This window comes from Neophocaena asiaeorientalis, unplaced genomic scaffold (genome assembly GCF_003031525.2).
Source record: "Neophocaena asiaeorientalis asiaeorientalis breed wild unplaced genomic scaffold, Neophocaena_asiaeorientalis_V1.1 scaffold589, whole genome shotgun sequence".
NCBI classification, from domain to species: Eukaryota; Metazoa; Chordata; class Mammalia; order Artiodactyla; family Phocoenidae; genus Neophocaena; species Neophocaena asiaeorientalis.
In genome coordinates this window covers 427551-447032 of record NW_020172683.1, presented here as the reverse complement: position 1 = coordinate 447032, position 19482 = coordinate 427551, and the positions used below count along the sequence as shown (strand labels likewise).

Below are 19482 nucleotides of genomic sequence, written 5' to 3'. Positions count from 1 at the left end.
GTGGTATACATAAGAGATAATGGTAGCTTGGGTTGGATGGGTTGAGGGAAATTGATAGAAATGGATGAATTTAAGAGATTTTTTCAAAAGGTGAAAATTGACAAAACTCATCACACGTGCTAAGTATTGGTTGAATGCTTTTAAGTTCCTGCTGAACTGTAAGCTTCTTGAGCCCAGGAGCCACTGTCTTGTTCCATGTTTTACCACCAGTAGACATGGCTCTGAGAGGTGACGCTAAGTAAATATTGGCCGAGTGAAGATGTGATTGAGCAAATAACTAAGTGCAGCATAGTAATTCATCATGTCCTGGTATCACAAGTGGCTAAACCAAATTATTGAATTACAGGGTAAAATTACCCTTAGATGTAGATTGTCTTAAAATTTTCTTAAGTTTCATCATTGAAGGTTAATGGATTTTTTTTCCCTCTGACTATATAACTTCCTGGATTGAAGATAATTTAAGCAGAAAATAAATTTCCCAGCGTCATTTTCATACATTATAAATATATTTTGCACAGTTCTTTTTTTTTTTTTACATCTTTATTGGAGTATAATTGCTTTACAATGTTGTGTTAGTTTCTGCTGTATAACAAAGTGAATCAGTTATATGTATACATGTATCCCCCATCCCCTCCCTCTTGAGCCTCCCTCCCACCCCTCTAAGTGGTCACAAAGCACAAGCTGATCTCCCTGTTACACAGTTCTTTGGAGGGATTTAGAAAAGGGCAAGGCATTGGAATAAAATAGAAACTATCATTTCAAAAAGATTGTGGATTCAGATAGTTCTACATTAATCTTTAAAATCAGATTTGAAAAAACAATGTGACGGCTTTTATTTAAATTATTCCAAAATACAAAATTTAAAAGAATAGAATATTCTGATTCAAGGAGAAAAGAGTCTTATTTTTCTTGGTATCAATGAGAAATGTGTAAATGGTAGTTGAAATCTCTGAAAAAAAAAGGGATTGCTAGTTAATGAACAATGGTAGTACATAGCCAATATTTATTCCATTTAGGTAGTCCAACATGAAGATTAAAATCATAATGGAATACTCCTAGGAAAGTAGGGTAATTCAACAGAAGCGTTTCCAGTGGAAATGTACTAACCTTACAGTATTGAAGAAAATCCAAAATCTGCATTGAAATAAGGACATTCTTTGGACTCAAAAAATTACAGGCCTCATTTTTGTGGGTTGATGTGTTTGGAAAGCTTGATAAGGAGATTATATAATTCCCTTATAGGGATATTTACTTAGTATTGTTTTTATTATGTAACTGTAACAGATGACACATGTAACTTTGGTAATAGGAAACGAAGTGACAGCTATGTCCCTGGATGGTGAAAGTTGTGAGACGGAGGTTATAGAAATCTGCAGCTCCTTCCATTTGCACTTAGACTTTCAAGATTCTGTTTCCTGCTAGGTCTGCATGCTCCCTGTGAGGAGGTCAGGATTGACCCTGTGAACACTAGTCACACTCCTTGCTGAGTTGTTTTAGTTAGCCAAAATTTAGATATTTTTTATTTTAAAAAAGTCTCAATAAATATTAAACTTTAAAAGATTTATGTTACTTTAAATTCTTCATGATCATAGTTGTGCATGTGCTTTTTCATATACATAAGCTATCTTGTGTTATGCTTTTTAATGTGGGATTATTTCATGTAAACATTTCCAAGTTCTAGAATTATGCAAAGATTTATACTTTTGAAAAATATATTCAACAAACCATAATGGTAAATGCTATTTCAAATTTATTAAAAATACTTATAAACCCACACCCATTCCCTCATATGTATTATTTGTTGTACTCAGAAGTTTATATTGGAAGAAAAATATTACCCTTTATATTACCGTTTCCTGGTTATATATATATATGAAATTCTTTCAAGCTAAGTAAAAAGAATGTAATACCAATATGTTAACCTCATGTTTTAAGGGAAAATTATTTGAAACGTCATCCTGGAGTGGTTCACTACAGGATGACTGCGCTGGCCTGGCCTCCTTAGCTTTCCCTTTGGAGCTTGGTGTAATGGAACAGTCTCCTTTATGTTATGACCCAGCTATCGTGTCAGCCAGAGAGCTCTCAAGCACTATCCTGGCACTGCCTTGCAGGGTCCAATAGGATGATCCATATGCAGACTCCTGTCGGAGGTGTTTGCTACAGGTTGTATAAAGCATTTACAACTGGGTGATTTTATGCAAATATTGTGAGACATTTTTATATTGTCTTCCTGTTTATATTTTACATTTTGTGAACTATTGTTTAGGACTTTATTTGCTAGTCATGGGACTCTTCTTTAAGGTAAAAACCTTCATTTCATAATGTGTTTTGCAATAGCATGTTTTAGCAGATGACATATTTCCTTAGGCCAGATTGTAAATGCAAGAATTTAGCCTTAATCATATTTTTACTTATTAGTTTTACCCAATCACTGTTTTTGTTTTTGTTGTTGTTTTTAAGAAACTATGGTGTCAGGTTTGGTAAAATATCAAATAATAATAAAAATTTTGAACCTCGGGGAGTTTTTATCCTTATGACTAAATCTTTCATTTTAAAAATGAAATATCTGAATAAAAATAATTTGCTTTAATCCAAAATATACACTTGAAATGTTTAGTTAGATTTAAAAAAGCAAAAATTTTGGGTAGCCTTGTGCAGTATTTTTTAAAGTTTGACCAGAATCTTTCTAAGAAAGATGAAAATTAATTTTAAATACTGAAGTTGACATGTTAGTGAACCAAACCAAAGTTGACAAATTTTTAATTTTACCCATCTCCCCATTTTTTACCCTTGAATATTTGAAATATTCATATAAACAAGCCAACCCTGATCATTTCACTCTAGTTCACAGTGTATAAAGTTTTGACATATTCTCAAAAGATATGGCAAAATTATACACTGCATATCCATTAATAGCTTTCCTTGTTCTTTTTGAAAATAATTGAATTGCCTGAACATTTCAAGAGTTTGAAAGTTTACAGTGAATGGGAGCATGTATTCCAAGTGAATGCATTGGCCCTGTAAATTCCACCCTTAGAACTGTACTTCCTTCTTAATTTCTTAATTTAACAATGGCAGTAATAAATCATGTACATCATGACATTTGGAAATATCAAAGCTTCAATTTCAGCTTTGTATATATCAAAAGAAGAGAGGCAAATATTTTAATACATTTGAAAATTATGTTGGAAATAAATACTCTTTTCACTGTGTTTTACCCAGTCCCAAACTGGCGGAGTTTGTTAACTCAAAATACATTATTCCCTGGAATATTATCTCTTCACTCTTTTTCTTTTCTTCATCTCTGTGTCTTAAAAAGTCATGATGGTATAGAAAACTAAACTTAGTTTTTGGAGTAGAATTGTTAGAATCACTTATTCTGTCAAACATCAGACTGAGGTTATATTGTTTTGTTACATTCATTTTGGGGGTGCTGCTCAAAAGCTGTGTACAATAAATGTCAAGGGTAGTAATTTACTGACAACGATTAGGAAAAGAGAACTATAGAAAGCACAGGAACATTTTCAGAAATGGGTTTTATTATATTTCATAAGCACCACTCACTTTACTTTTGGTGGGTTTCAATATTTGAATCAAAAATAATAATAATACATAAGAGTTAAGAAACCAACAAATTAAAACCCCAGGCCCCCGCGCCCCTCATTTTGGTTGTAGCTCTTGGTGTAGATGCTATGGTGTGAGGGCTGCTTTCTTTCAATGGCTGGTTGTCATTCAGGCTGGGTTGTCATGTGACTGCCTGTCTGTGCCTGCTGTACAGGTGAGCGGATGTTCTGCACAGCAAGTGTAGACAGGCAGACACATGACAACTCCGTCCAGCCAGGCCCTTGGTTCCTTCAGGTTTCCTTTGCTCATGGGCAGATACAATCAGTCTGTTTTCCAGATTTGGTGATTTTGGAGGGTCAGGGGAAAGGGAGAAAAACACACAATAGAATTAAACATTAAAACATTATGGAACTAAAAACAAGTTAGACTTTTGACTTTATTCAGAAAGTACACTTATACATTCATTCCAAATGTGCTAACATGGATAATTGACAGAGCAGAAAACTCACATTGAAATTTTAAGGATAAAACAACAACAAAAAAGACTAAACACAAGGTTTATTCTTAAATCCAGTTCATATTACTACTGGCCCACATGCAGTCAGAGTTCAGAGTAATTGAACCAGATGTTTTTCCTCTTCACAAAACTCTGCATATTTTAAAACTGAAGTTAAAGATAAAGACTATGTTTATACATGTTTCTTGTAATAGGTAAGTACCATAATCTAGCCCATGAAAAAGAAACTTGTCATTTACATGGAAATGGCAGCCATTTTCAAAATAATTAATGAGCCTAATGTATTCGACAATGCAACAAATGGACTTTGGTATCTGATGCTTTGTTAGTGGGATTTTGACAAGGGGATGTATTTTTATCAATATTTTATTACGCAACAGGAACTTATATAAATTTCTCATATTTTTTTAATGCAAAGTTTTAAAGTATGGATTTGAAAACCAAATAAAAAGCAGTTGTGAGCTTAAGTTTTCCTCCTCTTAATTAACTACAGGGCTGTGCCATGAATCAAAAGGGTATAAGCTAAAAAGTTGTTACCCACAGTGATGCTCACAATGTGTATTGGACATTGTTAGTGCAGTGCAGTTACAAAATAGTACCTTAAACACAGAAGAGAAAGCTTCATTTCGTATCTAAAAAGTAAAACCAGACCCTCTGGAAAATTTCCTTAAAATTCATATAAGAAAGAATTAATGGTGTTAAATATACAGTTAGAAAATTTAATTCTGGTGACTTGAGAATAATTCTACTGGTTATTTTAATATAAATGATCAATTCACTTCCGTAGAGGTATTTAACAAATTTCCCTGCTCTTTAAAAAATAAAATATCCAGATATTCAAAATTCCAATAAATAGAATTTTAAAAAACAAAACAAAACCTTATTGTCCAAGGAATGTGTACTTAGGGATTTTTTCAAAGAATTTTAAGGAAAACAAGTAGTTTGTTATTTTGCTTTAATTGTAAAATTCTGAGAAAATAGCAAATAGAAAGTTTATGGAGAGCAAAATAGTTTTTAGAGACTGAAAAAAATGACAGTATTCTACACATCTGAACTTTTATGCAGTGATTAGATATGGTACAGTTTTAACAAAGAGTTGATAAATGCAACTTTCCATTTATTTATTTAATTTCAAAAAATAAATGTCAGATTCTGTTTCTGGTCATCACTTCTGAGTAGAGGACTTATTTGTTTTTCTTGATAGAATCAAAAACATCACTAAACTTGGCTGCTGTTTAAATAATTACAAGGCCAGAGTATGCAAAAACAAATACCTTAAGAAACTATTTTGTTATTGTTGCTGCATTCAGTGCAACAGAAAATATTTATGGAGTGATTCACTTACAAAGAGTATATTGGTGGAAATTTAAAATTACTGTAATTCTGTATAGCTTTCCCTCTCTCTCCCATAAATAATTTGATCCAGTTAACTCTGCTCAATTAAAGGAATGATGCATGCAACCTGAAAAAATAGAAAGAAATATTTGTGAGTTCATGTTATCCTTTAATATGAAGCAGTTCTATTAAACCAAGATACCCAATGTATTTGAGCCTGAAAAACCATAACTGTTTTTCAGAAGGGAAAAAATCTTGCTGAAAAATGATTTTATTCTACTCATAAGACTTTTGGACAATTTATGTTTCTAGTAGATTTTAAAAACACAATTTTAGTAAGTATGTGGCATATGCACACTTTTTGGTTATGTTGAACCTGATGGAAGACTGAAAAAACATTTAAGACTTTTTTCTATCTTCTAAACTGTACAGTAAATATTAATTCATTATCACTTAATATACTAGGTAAAATATAAAAAAGCTATTTATATTATTATCATACCATGTATTTTTTAATACGGTTATTATACCTCCTTTTTGTCTTTTGTTTATTATCTTAAGAAAGAAATGCAAAAATAGAATTATATTCTAAGTCTTCTACAGCAAAATTAAACCAAATCAACTCCAGAAAACTGGCTGTCACAGTTAAGTCAGGAAATTCAAAATTAAGATTTAATTATTTTCTTTAATTTACTTCTTTATCTCTATTTATTAAAACTGATAAAAATTCTTAATAAGAGATCTTCAAAAAATTGATAAATATTTCTACCTAAATAATTTGTAGCACACCGAGGTTAAAAGGTAGAAGAAACCAAGTAAGAAAGTTTCAATCTTTACTCAGGAATTTCCTGTCTTTTCTTAGGTTAAAGCCTGACTTCTAGTTATTTTAAGCTGGGATTTATGAGTGATGGTCTCTTAGCTATTATTTAGACATTATTGAGATGGGTGGGATAGTCTCCTCAGAGAAGAGCAAATCTCTTGTAGAGTAATCAAAAGCTTTGGCTTCTCTTTAGTAAGGATGGACTCTGGTGGGTGAGTGAACTTTTCTACATTACCAAGTTGTTTTTTATGTCCTATAACAGCTTTAAGACTTCAACCGGGGAAAAAAAAAAAGGGGGTGGGGGGAGAAAATTCCTTCCTTAGGAGTTTTGTGCCTGAACTCTTTCCCACAAAGTGAAAAACTTGGGTGGTCTGTAGGGTGAGAGGTGGGGGTAGATAGTATATTTTGGTTTTTAAAAAATATAAACATATTATCTTGGCCGAAAGCTCAAATACCAAGCAGGAAGGACATTAAACCTATTAACTAATTGCAAGAAAGTGATCAGTGTGAAATTTTGTCCCACTGTAAATAAATTTTCTTTGGTTTTGAGATCTATGGCTTAAAAAAGCAGTGGGAGTTGAAAATGTAAATAAACTGTTTTATGTTGATCCTTTTCCAATTAAGAAATGATGGTGTTAAAGCTAAGGCTCTGAATTTCCTTCTCTTAGCGGAAAAATTTTTCCTTTTAACTCAGTACCTGGTCTAACTTATCAATCACCATGCGCTAAAATGCAAAATAACTACTAAGTTTCTATGAATTACAGTTTGGACAGGCCTTGCAATTTTCTCTTTCTGACGATTGTACAATATTTAATTTTAATACTTACACTTACCATTACATCCAGGGGTAGTTTTAGTAGAAGTTGTTCATTGTTGGTTAGTTTCCTCTGGAATAGATCCCATGATCCCTAAAACATTTGTATATTTCCTTACAAAGTAATATCAAAAGAAAGTTAAACATTATTCTAATTACTCTGGAAATAGATAAGGTTATTTTACGATATGTGTGTGTATACATGTTAGTATGTATACCAGCGCATAAACTACCATCCTTCCTTCAGTCAGCAGTGGTTTATAAAGTGAGCTTTTACTTTTGATTTTTAACTTAGTTCATGAATTTAAAAAGACGTACTATTCCTTCCTATTTGTTAAAAGTTTGCATTAAAAATGAGTTGCCAGAGCTCACTGAGCACGTGCAGGGGCTCCTCGGCTATCCCTTTTGGAAATTAATTCTTATGTTCCTACTCCTGTACTTATGCCAAGGACACCATCGGGTCCCCTCTGTCTCCAGACTAAAAGTAATCCTGAGGGAGAAAATAGGTGAGGAACCAGTGGGGGTTTGTTTCATTAAAACAAAAAAACCACTTAATATGAAGAAAGACATTTAAATTAAATAAACATGAAATTAAAGCAAGTTAGGAAATTCAGTTATTTCTATGGAGTAAAAAAACAAACAAAACCCCCAAATTTGAAAAATCTTAAATATTGCCAAAGTACCTTATAGCTATCTTCTTTAGTAACTATATCAATTAGTAAAAATATATTTCTTAAAAAAATAAGCTCCCATAAAGTTACCTAATAGATTTTTTCAATTTTCCTATGTAAAAAAAACTATAGAGTTTTAAAATCTTACTTATTTTATTAAAAATAATTAATCTGGAAGCCTCCAAGATACAATAGAAGAAAAAAAAAGGATGACATTGTATCATCTAACTGGAGAAAATAGCTAAAATAAATCCTTTTTATATTTTAACTAAAAACCATGAATAAAAGAGAAAACTTTTGTACCAGTTTTGGAATGATCAAAGGGGTAATTTTTAAAATAAATTGTCTTGACCAAAGATAACGTGGGGAATCTTTGGTAATAAAACGTTTTGCCAAAGAGAACTTGTGACAATGTTTGAATTGTTGTTGCAAAATGTATGATTTAGAAAAGGATTTGTTAAGGAACCAATGTAACTTTACAGAATTTAAAGGAGGATAAAAGGGTTAGATTCACACAAAAGCCTAGAGAACAGATGTTTTCATTATATAGAATTGTTTGGGGGTAGATATAAATGGGGGTTGAGGCAGTAACATTTTTTTCCAGAACGTTCTTTAAGGAACCCATCTCTAAAGTTCAGCATGGATCATATTGCAACCCAGACTTTCTCTATTATTCTCTCTATTGGGATTTCATTCAGCTTGAGGGTTTTCCTCCCTCCCACCTTCCTCCCCCTCTCCCACCCTCCTTCACCCCCAGGACAGCTGGAAACTGACCAAAGAAAACTTTGCTTTCGTTTACAAATTCCTTTTTTATCAGTGGGTTTCTAGACAAAGTACCTTATCATTTTAAGTGCTCAGAGAAGTAGAAGCCTTGTAAAATATAGCCACAAGGGCTCAGCTGACCAGCAGTTATCAACCATTCTTGGATTTTTTAAAAAATGCAATACAGAGATATATATTGTGATATCTGAACATAGAGGTTTTTATTCTCCGATTTATTTATTGCTGACTCAATAAGTTCTGGGTTGGTGCTCTTTTCTGGACCAGTCCCATCTGCATTGTCTGGTAGGCAAAAACTTGGCAGCCTCTTCTTTTATTGTTAGATACTATTATTCCTGATGTTTATATTATATAAAATTTAAGAAAAGCACTATTCATATAGCATTTTAATAATAGCAAGTATTCTTTGGGGCAAAATGGATTCAATCCTGGGATGCTAAAAGTTATACTACAGCCCTCATTCGAATAAGTTTTTAGGTCTCTGGATTATCAATTTCAACAATTGAAAACCAGCCTCATTAAATTATTCTTAAGTGTTTGGGGTGTGTTTCATATTTCATTTTGAAGTGGGAAAACCTTTAAACTTAAGAAAATAGTTAAACTCTTTAGAAATTGAATAACATCTAGTAAACCACTATGTACCACACATTGTTGCTTTTTTAAAATTAAATGCAGACCTATCTGTCATGCAGATACCTCAGTTTCTCTCACATGTGAAAGCAAATCATTGGCTCCCCACCTAGGCTCTCCTGGTCATAGCCCAGGTGAGCAGTCAAGAAGGCCTTACCCACAGGTCTTCCCTCGAGCAGTCCTTTCTCGGCAGTGTCCCGAGGGCTTCCTGGTCCCTACTGTGCAAAACCTGTGAAGAAAAACACTGGATATGAGATTCAAAAAAGGGGCAAACAAATGTCTTCTCCTCGGAAACAGCAACTTTTGTCCCCAGCTGTCCATGGCGTTGCTCTCCCTTGCCCAGTCTAACCAATGTGCAGACTACTGTACAACGGCATTGTCCTGAACAGGTAGTCTGAACACTGGGGCGACGGAGCAGGATCTCCAGAAGCTTCCATCTATGTACTTAAAATCCTCTCCGGTCTTTGGGAAAAAGGGGTTGCATTCGGCTTCCCCCCCTGAATTCTGCTGCCCCGACTGAGACTCAAGGGCTGTGATTTCCAGTCTTGACGTGGCACATTTGCTGCAGACTGGGGAACTGGCAATGAATTTAGGACCAGGAAAAGGGGGAGGGCTGGGCTGGAGAGTCCATATATGGGATGATGTCACCCTGGGGAGGTTTGGGTATGCGCTGTGCCGCTGGAGAGACCGCTAGAATCGCCTGCTCTCAGACATGGGTCTGTGCATAAAATGGTACCAGATGTTTTAGTGTAATGTTAAGCAGTCATTTCATCTTCAGGCCAGATTTTTTTCCTCAACTGGGCAGGAAGTGGGCCCCAGTATGGAAAAGCTGAAAAAAAAGAGTCGAGATGTACAGTTCTGCTGTGGCCAACTGAAAGTGAGTTAGTGTAGAAGTACAAATTTGCTGTCCGATCCAGGCTAGAAAAGTAATTTGAAGATAGAGGGTAGATAAAAAAGTAAACAGAAAGTTGAACTCTGGAAGCCAGAGCTCATTTGGAAACCTTTTTTGAGCTTTCCTGTGGTACTTTATTTTCTGGTAATTCACTCTTCAGAAAGGGTAGATAAGTTCTTTCTCTCTCTCTCTCTCTCTCTCTCTCTCTCTCTCTCTCTCTCTCTTTCTCTCTTTCTCTCTCCCGCTCCCTCTCTCTCTCTCTCTCTCTCTTTCCCTCCTCCTCCTGTCTGTTGGATCTGTCAGCGGCTTGCAGGCTGATCTAGACTTGAACAGTAATTATAGCAACTTCCTGAAAGTGAAGCCCCCATGAAAAGTCTGGAGAAATGTTCTTTGTCATGGCCTCTCCATGAGTAATTAGTTCCACATGTGGCCTTCCTCAGCTATTTTGGCTGGCTCTCTGAATGCTGTGCTATAGCTTGACCTAAAGAAACTTAAAAGTTTTGATTTCAAGCCTCCACTATGAAATAATGACTCTGGTCTCCTAACAAATTGCCTCTGGTAGATCCATGCTACTAGGTGCAGCACCGTTTTTCACTGGTAATTCCTGATTCTGTGTTAATACTTTTGTTTTAATGGTATTCTACTGCTTAGTTTCATCGCTGGTTAATTAAATCTGTTGAAATTTGCCAAGCAGCGCTTGACAACACGTTATAACATAGATGCCAGTCTGCTGGCATCTACTTTTCTTCTTTTGCTGATGTTTTCAATTATATATACTGTTGCGTATTCTGATTATACAGCTCTCTGACTTCCACTCAATAGTATTCTGACTGAAGTTCGGGTTGCCTCAAACAAGAGCTTGATTAATAGCCCTTCTAGAGATCAAAATGTGAAAAAATTTCTAGGTAGCTTCCAAATTTAATTTGAGTAGCCAAACTAAGAAACTTAGAATTCTTTAAAGAATTACAGCCAAAGCAATTCATTTCTACTGACCTTCTGCAATACTTTTTAGAAGCAGAAAAATCTCTCTCTTTAAAATGTGTTGGGTTGAATATTTCCAAAGGCTTCAAGTGAGAAGTGTCTTAAAGCATTTGCTTTTCATTAAATGTCTTCTCTTGAATTAACATACCATTAAAGTGTTCAAAAGTTATTATAAGCCCTGCTCACCTGGGGAGGAAGATTAAATAAGATAAAAATGAATTATCCAGCAGTTTAGGATGGAATTAAGAGATTAGCATTAGGTATATCATTCATAGAGAGATTTAACTCATAAATGGAAATTCAGAAGAATTAGTTGATATCACTGTACTTCTGCCTCCATACTTGTGTTTTCAGGGCCTATTCCATAGTGGTTGAGCAAGCCCAGTGTGCCGCAACTCCTTTTTTCCCTGTCACTGCTTTACACTATTACATAATACTGGAAATATGCAAGTGTGACTATATACTACTTAATAGTCTTGTTACATGTGGATACCAACTCTGTCTTTTTTGAGTATCTATATGTTTATTCAGGAATCATCATAGAGGAGCCATGAGCCAGTGGGACAATAGTCAGCCAGGAATCCAGCATTCCAGGTGTGGGCTTGTTCCTGCCACAAATAGTGAAAGCCTTTCCCCTGCCCTCTTCTATTTATATTGAGGAAACATGCCTTGGGAATTTTTGTAAGGCAGTTGAAAGGTGATTCTGATCAGCCTGCTCCATGATTTCATCTTAGTTCACACATCTATACTTTTTCAAACATAGGAGAGATCTGTTTCTCAAATAGGTGTTTTTATGACATTTTATTCAAGGAACTCAATTTTATACTTACCTTTACTGCTTTTGAAGCATTTTAAGTGATTTTCCTACAGAAACAACTGTAAAGGTTGTGTTCCCCTTAGCATATATGCCCATCTCATTGGGCTTCCAGGTGAGGAAAATGTTTTAGAGTTATCTTTCTTCCAAATAGCTCAACAAATATTTATTCTTGCCTGCTCATGTGCTAGTCACAAGGCCAGGGACGGACATTAAGGTGAAAAAGATATGATTCCTGCCCTCAAAGAGCTCACACTTACTTCTAATGTTAGGAATGCTAATCTGTGATCAAGTTGAATCTAAAAAGTGCCATGGCTTTATGGAAAGCCCTTGGCATTCACTTGGAAATGGCCTAAGGACTTTTCTATGTCTGTAAAGTTACCAGTTAAATATCTAAAATGTGATGGGCTCTAAAAAGCAAAGTTAGACATGACAAAGGCTTGCCTTTGAGAACTAATGTTATTTACCTTGATTATTTCAAAATGTATTGACCGAAGTGATTGTTTGAATCAATGGATGGTTTTGGGTGACTACAGAATTTGCTCTTTTTGGAAATGTCATGGATAGGAAACATTGTTTCAGTTGGTTATCATTCCCAAGCTTGGCAAATTTTTATAATTTTAGAAATTCTCAAATTGAAACCAGGACTGAGTCTCATTTCTATGCATTTATAAAGGAACAGTGTCACCAGTGTTTACAGTTAGAATATTTTGTGACATCCAGGTATGCATACTTCAGATAGTATTTATATAGCTTTAGTTTTTTTGTTACAAGACTAGTGCATGAGCATTATAAAAGTTCAAATAATAGAAAGTATGTAAAGAAAAAGTTAATAATCTTTCCCTCCAACATCCTGACCCTCTCTGCTTTTTCAAACTAATGGTAACAGTTTGATGTGATTCCTTTTACCACCTTCTCAATGATCATTTTATAGCTTCTTTATAGATGCCCAAATCCTTTCATATACAATGTATCCATTTCTTATAATAACCTTATGGGGTAAATATTACCATCATTCCCATTTTATTGATGGTGAAATTGAGGCTCAGAGAGGTTAAGCATATTGCTTTGTGAAATTACAGTAAATAGAAGAACTCACATTTTTCTAAGTCAAAGGCCTGTGCTCAGAAGCATATTGTCAGCCCATACAGATAAATTTTTTCCTCTACTGAATTTGTATAGCACTTACATTTCCTGTTAATAACTTGTCAATTATCTTCTGCTTTCTTTTAGTTTTATACTGAAATGTTGTTACTATTTCACATATTTGGATTTTTCCCCCAAAATAGAATATGTTAATTGAAGGTAGGAATGGTGTCTTTATACTTTCTTTAGTCTAAAGTAGGCCATTTAGTAAACTATCAAAGAATGAGTAAAAGCTACATAGTATGCATGTGTTTTCTGATCAAACATTTGTCATGATAATAATTCAAGAATTAAAGCTGTCTTATTTTTTATCTTAAATGGAAAACATGGTACAATTTTAACATTTATATATGTGTACTGCAGTTATGTATCAGATTGCACTGCTCTTTTAGAAATAGTTGTGAACATTGGGCCAGCCATATTTCCTTGCTTATTTTTGGCCTTCTGATCTTCTGGACGCATCCTGTGTAACTATCGGTCATACCATCTTGTGTGAAAAGCAGGATCTAACCAAGATGTAGTGTTTCCTCTCTTGTTGTTTTCTCCTTCCCAGTTTGTATTTGAGATAAAAATCTAGTTGACCCCAGTTCATTGCAAATTAGGGAAGATAGCCCCACTTAGTTTGGCTTTATGTTGTGTGGATTAGCACTTTTTTTTTTTTTTTAATTGGAGGCAATGCTGTCTTCTGATTGCCAGCATTTCCTATTTTGTCAGGGCCGGAAAGGACTGGGAAATTTGTTGTAGCAAAGCTTTCCCCTTTTCTCTCCTTCCCTGATTCTCAAACAAATGGCTGCCTTCAGATCACTGCAGAGAAGTGCCTTCTTAGCCAGAGATGCAACATCAGAGGCTGTAAAATAGAGGAGAAATAGTCCAGAAGAGTTAACAGATTTTCTTTCAACAATTGAAAAAGAAGTTAGATTAGAACAGCTATAAATCATAAGCTTAATGCAACTGATTTTACAATCTTCAAAAAGCTTGCAAAAAGGCAAAGATTGTGAGAGAGTTGATTTTAAAACGTACATTTACTAATGCATGTTTTGTTTTGCCCGTCTCAAGAATTTCCATTGATGAGTCTGTTTATTTAGAAATCAGCCCCTAACCAAAAGCAGTATATATTTTATGAACATTCTTTCCTCAAATCAATTGAGAAAGATAATGTTACATCTTTGAGTTTTACTAACCACTGGCGTGCACAGCAGCCATTTCTATATTCCAGTAACATAATACATCCGGCAGACAAACCTTACAAACTCTGGCTCTATTGAAAACCAGTTGCATGAAGGTAAATATATGATTTATGACTCCAGTAAAATTTGAAGTACTGTCTTGAAATCTTTAGGGGGAAGGAAGATAAAGGGGTTGGAAAATTGGTGCTGGCCTTTTCAGGCGGATTTTAAGTGAGAGCGTACTAGGAATGCAGTCTGCTGCCTGCTTCAGCCCCCAAAAGCTGATGAGCATCATCTGAATGCTATGTGCTATGGACTCTTATTGAATTCCACGTTACAATCAGACTTTAAAATGACTATTGGCTCACTTGGGCAAGAGAAATATGGTGTACTCGGGTCACTGACAATTTTAGAATATCGACTCCTGATGTCTTTTGGCATCACCAATAGTTTATTTCCTTAGTACGACTCAGAAACAAGCATGCGTGGTTTCAAAAGGGAAAGAAAATCTGCATGTGCATCACATAAAGACTCAGAAAGCACGTTTTTGCAGGGGTAGAAAAAGTATCCTTTCTGTGGCTAGGGGTGCAAATGAAGCATACTGGCTACAAGGAAATATGTGTGTGAAGAGAGCTTTCTGCTTTATCCAGAATACCTGCAATTATGCAGTAGATTGTTACAGAAGCTCCAAGTCTTTAAGTGATGATACACATACCTGCATAATACATGGCACAGTATCTTTATTTTAGGATTTATGATCTTTTGTTATATTCAGAAGGGAAACAAATTATTTGAATTGCTAAAAGGGTTAAATCCGACATAAATCTGTTTAGTTGAGAATATTATAGTTACCTTAACTGGCTTCCCAATTCTGTTCATTCTCCAGAGAATTTATTTAAGGGATATATGAGACCATATTAAAATACTTCTATTCATGCCACCATGAGAATTTGCTTTACTTTTATAGACAAATGAAAGCACTTGGGGTATAAATTAGTTCATGTTGAAAGGTTATTTCCATGTTGCAAGTGACTATTAATCACATATCTTTATGAAAGCACTTATTTGCATATTAACCAAAAGTTGCTTCAATTTGCCATGCAGAATCAGATTATGTAACTTCATTGACTCCCAGGACTACAGTGCAAAAGTTGTAGAGAAAGGAAAGTGTACTGTTTTCCATTTTTAAAGGTTTGTTTTGTTTCTTTTTCATTTTTTTTTGAGACTTATTTTATACCAGGCCTCCATGCTAGTTTTTCACATGTGATATAATTTAATCCAACAACCCCGAAAGGTAGGATTTCTCCAAGGCTGCAGATGAAGTGGAAGCAGGAGGCAGTGCAGCATGAGGGTTTTGGAGCTGGAGGGCGTGGGTTTGAATCCTGTCTTCACAACTCATTATTTGGTGACCTTGGCAATCGTTTAACTACAGTATTCTGAGCTCCAGTTTTCTCATCTGTAAAATAGGGTTTCTCTGAGGACTAAAAGGGGTAATGTGTGAGAAAAGCTTGGATCAGGGCCTGGCGCACAGGAGGGCCTTATGCAGCTTAGGTACTGCTGGGAGGGCACAGGCAGGCCCCCACCTTGATTCAATTACTGATCCTCTATTCAAAACCAGGTCCTGTGACTCCAAAGCACAAGCAACAGCAAGTACTGTTCAGGAAGAAAGTGTTATTTTCCTCAAGGTGTTTATAATCTCATTGGGTAAATAAATCATCTGTGTGTAAAACAAGTAAAAATAGAAGAAAATACTTGATTCTGAAAGAAAGACAACAGGGTTTTTAAAAAACACTGTAGTGGGAGAGGCTTCTTAAGATAACCTTTTGGAGAATCTCTTTGAAAAGTCAGTAATGACCTTCCTCTCCTTTGAGTGTATCGGCTTTTATTATAGTTTTGCATGTATATATTAAAACACATGTGTTTACACATGCATAAACATGTGTAAGTGCATCTATGTATATGTGTGTATATATACTTTGTAAATATTTATATAATTTATAAATATTTTTATATATCTATATCTATATATACTTTTAAACTAAACCAGATCTCTATATGAGAATTACCAACATCAAAATCAATTCTTTTCCCCTTTTAAAAGCTAAAGCACATGAATGTTTTTGGTAATCTTAGACATTAGTTTTAGTGTGTGCACATTTCATTCTTTTTTTAAAAAATTGTGCCTGCCAGAGCTTTATAGCACCAGTTGAAGGTTAACAAGTGAAAATTAGGTAGTAAATGCCTTTGTAATTTTGCAAATGCAACATTTTAAGGGGATTGATTCCTCTACAGGTGGAGCTATCACTGACTGCATTTAAAAACTGCACGCACATTTTGTGTAGTATTGGTTTGGTTTTGTTTGGTAACAGTTTACTCCCAACCCTCCGCCTTGTAACAAACTGTTTTCCTTCAGTGCATGCTGCTTCATTTCCATTTCGCCTTAGTCTTTTTCAAGAAAGAACTAGTCTTGGATTTTATTGGCTAGAATGGATTATGATTGCTTTTGAAATATTGGCTTGTTTTGTTGGGGAACTAGTAGTTTTTTAAATAGTTTGTTTTCTTCAAGGGATCTGGACTCCACTGAAAGTGATTGAGGGTAGCCTCAGGTGCTGTGCGGCCCATTGTGTGCATCAACTCACTGGAGATGATGCTTAGAGTTCACTCTGCATTTTCAGGGCCTCATGAAATTATTACTGAGAAGCTCATCAAAGAACGAAAAGAACTTAAAGTTCTTTTTTTTTTCCTTCAAGTTTTCTAAACAGAGAAAACAAGAACCAGAATAAGCTGTATAAGAGGAATCTTTTGATTTTTCTAAAAGTAAGTGCCTTCTGCTAGTAGTGAAGCCAGTGTGAAGATAGTTGGACTTACCTCCCTTATTTCATGATTTCAGTCCATGAAATTTTCAGTACTACATTTCAACTGGTTAATTTTTAGAAAGTTGACTCCCTCATTTTTTTAACCATTAAAAAGGACAAGAAAGCTAATGGGAGTTTATTTTCCAGTAAATTTTGCCCTGACGGTTTTCTAAATCAATCTTAATTTTAGTTCCACCTTTGCCTTCAGATCATAAAATAATTGTTGTTAGTCTCCCGATAATGCTCATACTGGTTATGAGCAATTAGGTTGGATCCAATTTGTTAAAGTCAATTCTAACTTCATTTTATTATTGTTTAATTTTATTTTGCTTCGACAGTATTTTGTATATTCAGACTCATTTAGATGAATGCCACTTCTGTTGCATTCCTATACTGTATCATTTTCAGTGCATTTGTCTGTTGTATGTATATGCAGGGTTTTCTGAATGTTATCAAATTCCCCACTTTTTTTCTTTTCTTTTTTTTTTTTTTTTTTTGGCTTGGTTGTGCAGCTTGCAGGATCTTAGTTCCTGACCAGGGATCGAACCCATACCCCCTGCCATGGAAGCACGAAGTCCTAACCACTGGACTACCAGGGAATTCCCCAAATTCCCCACTTAAAAACTATCATTCCCATGGTACATATTTCCTTCACATTAAGTATAGGAGACTTTTAGTGAGTTTTTTGTGTATGTGCATACTGATGGAATCTGTTTGGAAAGACCCTGTGAAAAACTGTTCTTTGTAAGATTTCCATAATACAGTTCTCTTTGCTTACCTACGTCAATAGAAGTTTCAAGTTAACATTTATAGTGAAACTGCTATAGCCAACTATAGCCAAGTTGCTCAGTGCCTAGAGCAGAAGATGTTTAGTGATTTAGTATTCATAGAGATTAAATTAATTGTATTTGATTTCAAAATTTCATCTTTCTTGTACAAATTCCCCTTCTTTGAAGTTAATTTAAACCTTTGCTTTCTTAGATACAACTGAGGTATAAGAGAAGGAGTACCAAAATTGACTGATTCTAGTTCAGCTCTGCCATTTTTTCATTTGTCAAATGAGAGGTGGTTGGGAGGGGGTGCTTGGGAGCAGGTCTGATTTAGATAATATGACAAAATAAATTGGGATGTTTTTGAAGACTTTTTCAACAATTCATATAGCAACAGCTTGGAGAATTGTCACGGCACTGCCTTGGGGCCGGTGGTTGTGGCGCTGTAGCAGATACCATTTCCACCCTTGGTAACTTTTGTGGTGTTGCTGAATGTCTAAGGAGAGGAAGATCTGAGAATATTAGTTAAACTAGTTATTGCGTCAGAAGGCAGTGGTATGTGTTATTGTACCATACTGTATCTCTACCAAAGTGATCAAAGGGCATTCAGGAGAATAGGCTTATTAATAACTTTTGTTCCTTTCTTCTCCTCCTCTTTCCTACTGTTCTGTCTTCCCTCTCTGCCCCTCCTCTGCTCAGTGTGAGACTTTCTGTAGCTCTTCCCTCTCCTCTCCAGCCACAGTTCTTCCTGATTCTTCTTTAGGAAACAGAGTTGGAATTGAGCTACCAGTAAAAATATGTATTAGACTGTTTAACGAGATTTTGTTTTCTCTCCTTGAATTTTCAATCAGATAAATTTAACCCTGTGTATGCATTGCTTAAAAACAAATAGCTCCAAAACTAAACTAAATTGTTTTTATACTTCCTTGTGGCCTTTAAAATAATCTTCTTCAGAGGCAGTGATTTTTTATTTTTTGGCCTCACCTCACGGCTTGCAGGATCTCAGTTCCCTGACCAGGGATTGAACCTGGGCCACGGAAGTGAAAGTGCCGAGTCCTAACCACTGGACCGCCAGAAAATTCCCCATACCATTTTGCTTTAAATCGGCTTTCTCATGGCTCCAGAGAATATTGCATATCAGGTATTTCCAGATAGCCTTATAGACCTCATTGTCCATTCCATTCATTCATCCATTTGTTGTTTGTGCTCTGCTGATTCTTCTCAAACTGTTGCTTGACTTGTTCTGGCATTTATGTCTCATCTTTTTCACTTGATTATAAACTTTTTGAGGGCAGGGGCCACACCTGTAGTTGCTATGTGCTGCACAATGGCTTCCCAAATGGAATCAGGCTAATAAACATATATTGATCAATCTGAGATTTTCCTGAACGTGAAGAGTCAAAGAAAGGAGATTCCTTCTTAAGTAAGAATCAAGGCCACCCAAAATCACCTTCCTAATTACATTTTTAACGTCTTTATTTACCTTTACAAAGACTTTAAATGTAAACTGCAATGCAGAATGCTATAATGCACAGGCCATTTGTAGTGCATTTGAGAGTGTGCTTAGAATGTGCCACAAAATGCTACAGATGCCGTCTTACTTAAAAATCACTCAAGAAAGAATTTTTTAGATGAATGTCTGCTGGGAAACGACTGCCAGGAGAAATGTGGAAACCACATGAAATTCACTACATAAAGAAATCTGGTTTCCATTTCTGCACCACATT

The 19482-nt window shown here is 35.2% G+C and overlaps 1 protein-coding gene and 1 long non-coding RNA gene across 5 annotated transcripts in view; one reads left to right on the top strand and one right to left on the bottom strand.

Annotated features, from left to right (window-relative positions):
* The window catches only part of DNM3 (dynamin 3), a 556874-nt gene that overhangs the window by 291454 nt on the left and 245938 nt on the right, over nucleotides 1–19482 (top strand). The window lies entirely within an intron of this gene.
* On the bottom strand, nucleotides 5098–9579 carry LOC112396206 (uncharacterized). Its single transcript, XR_003002524.1, has 3 exons — nucleotides 9289–9579; nucleotides 7070–7144; nucleotides 5098–5543 (listed from the first exon to the last, which is right to left on the bottom strand). It is a non-coding gene; the product is annotated as an uncharacterized LOC112396206 (long non-coding RNA).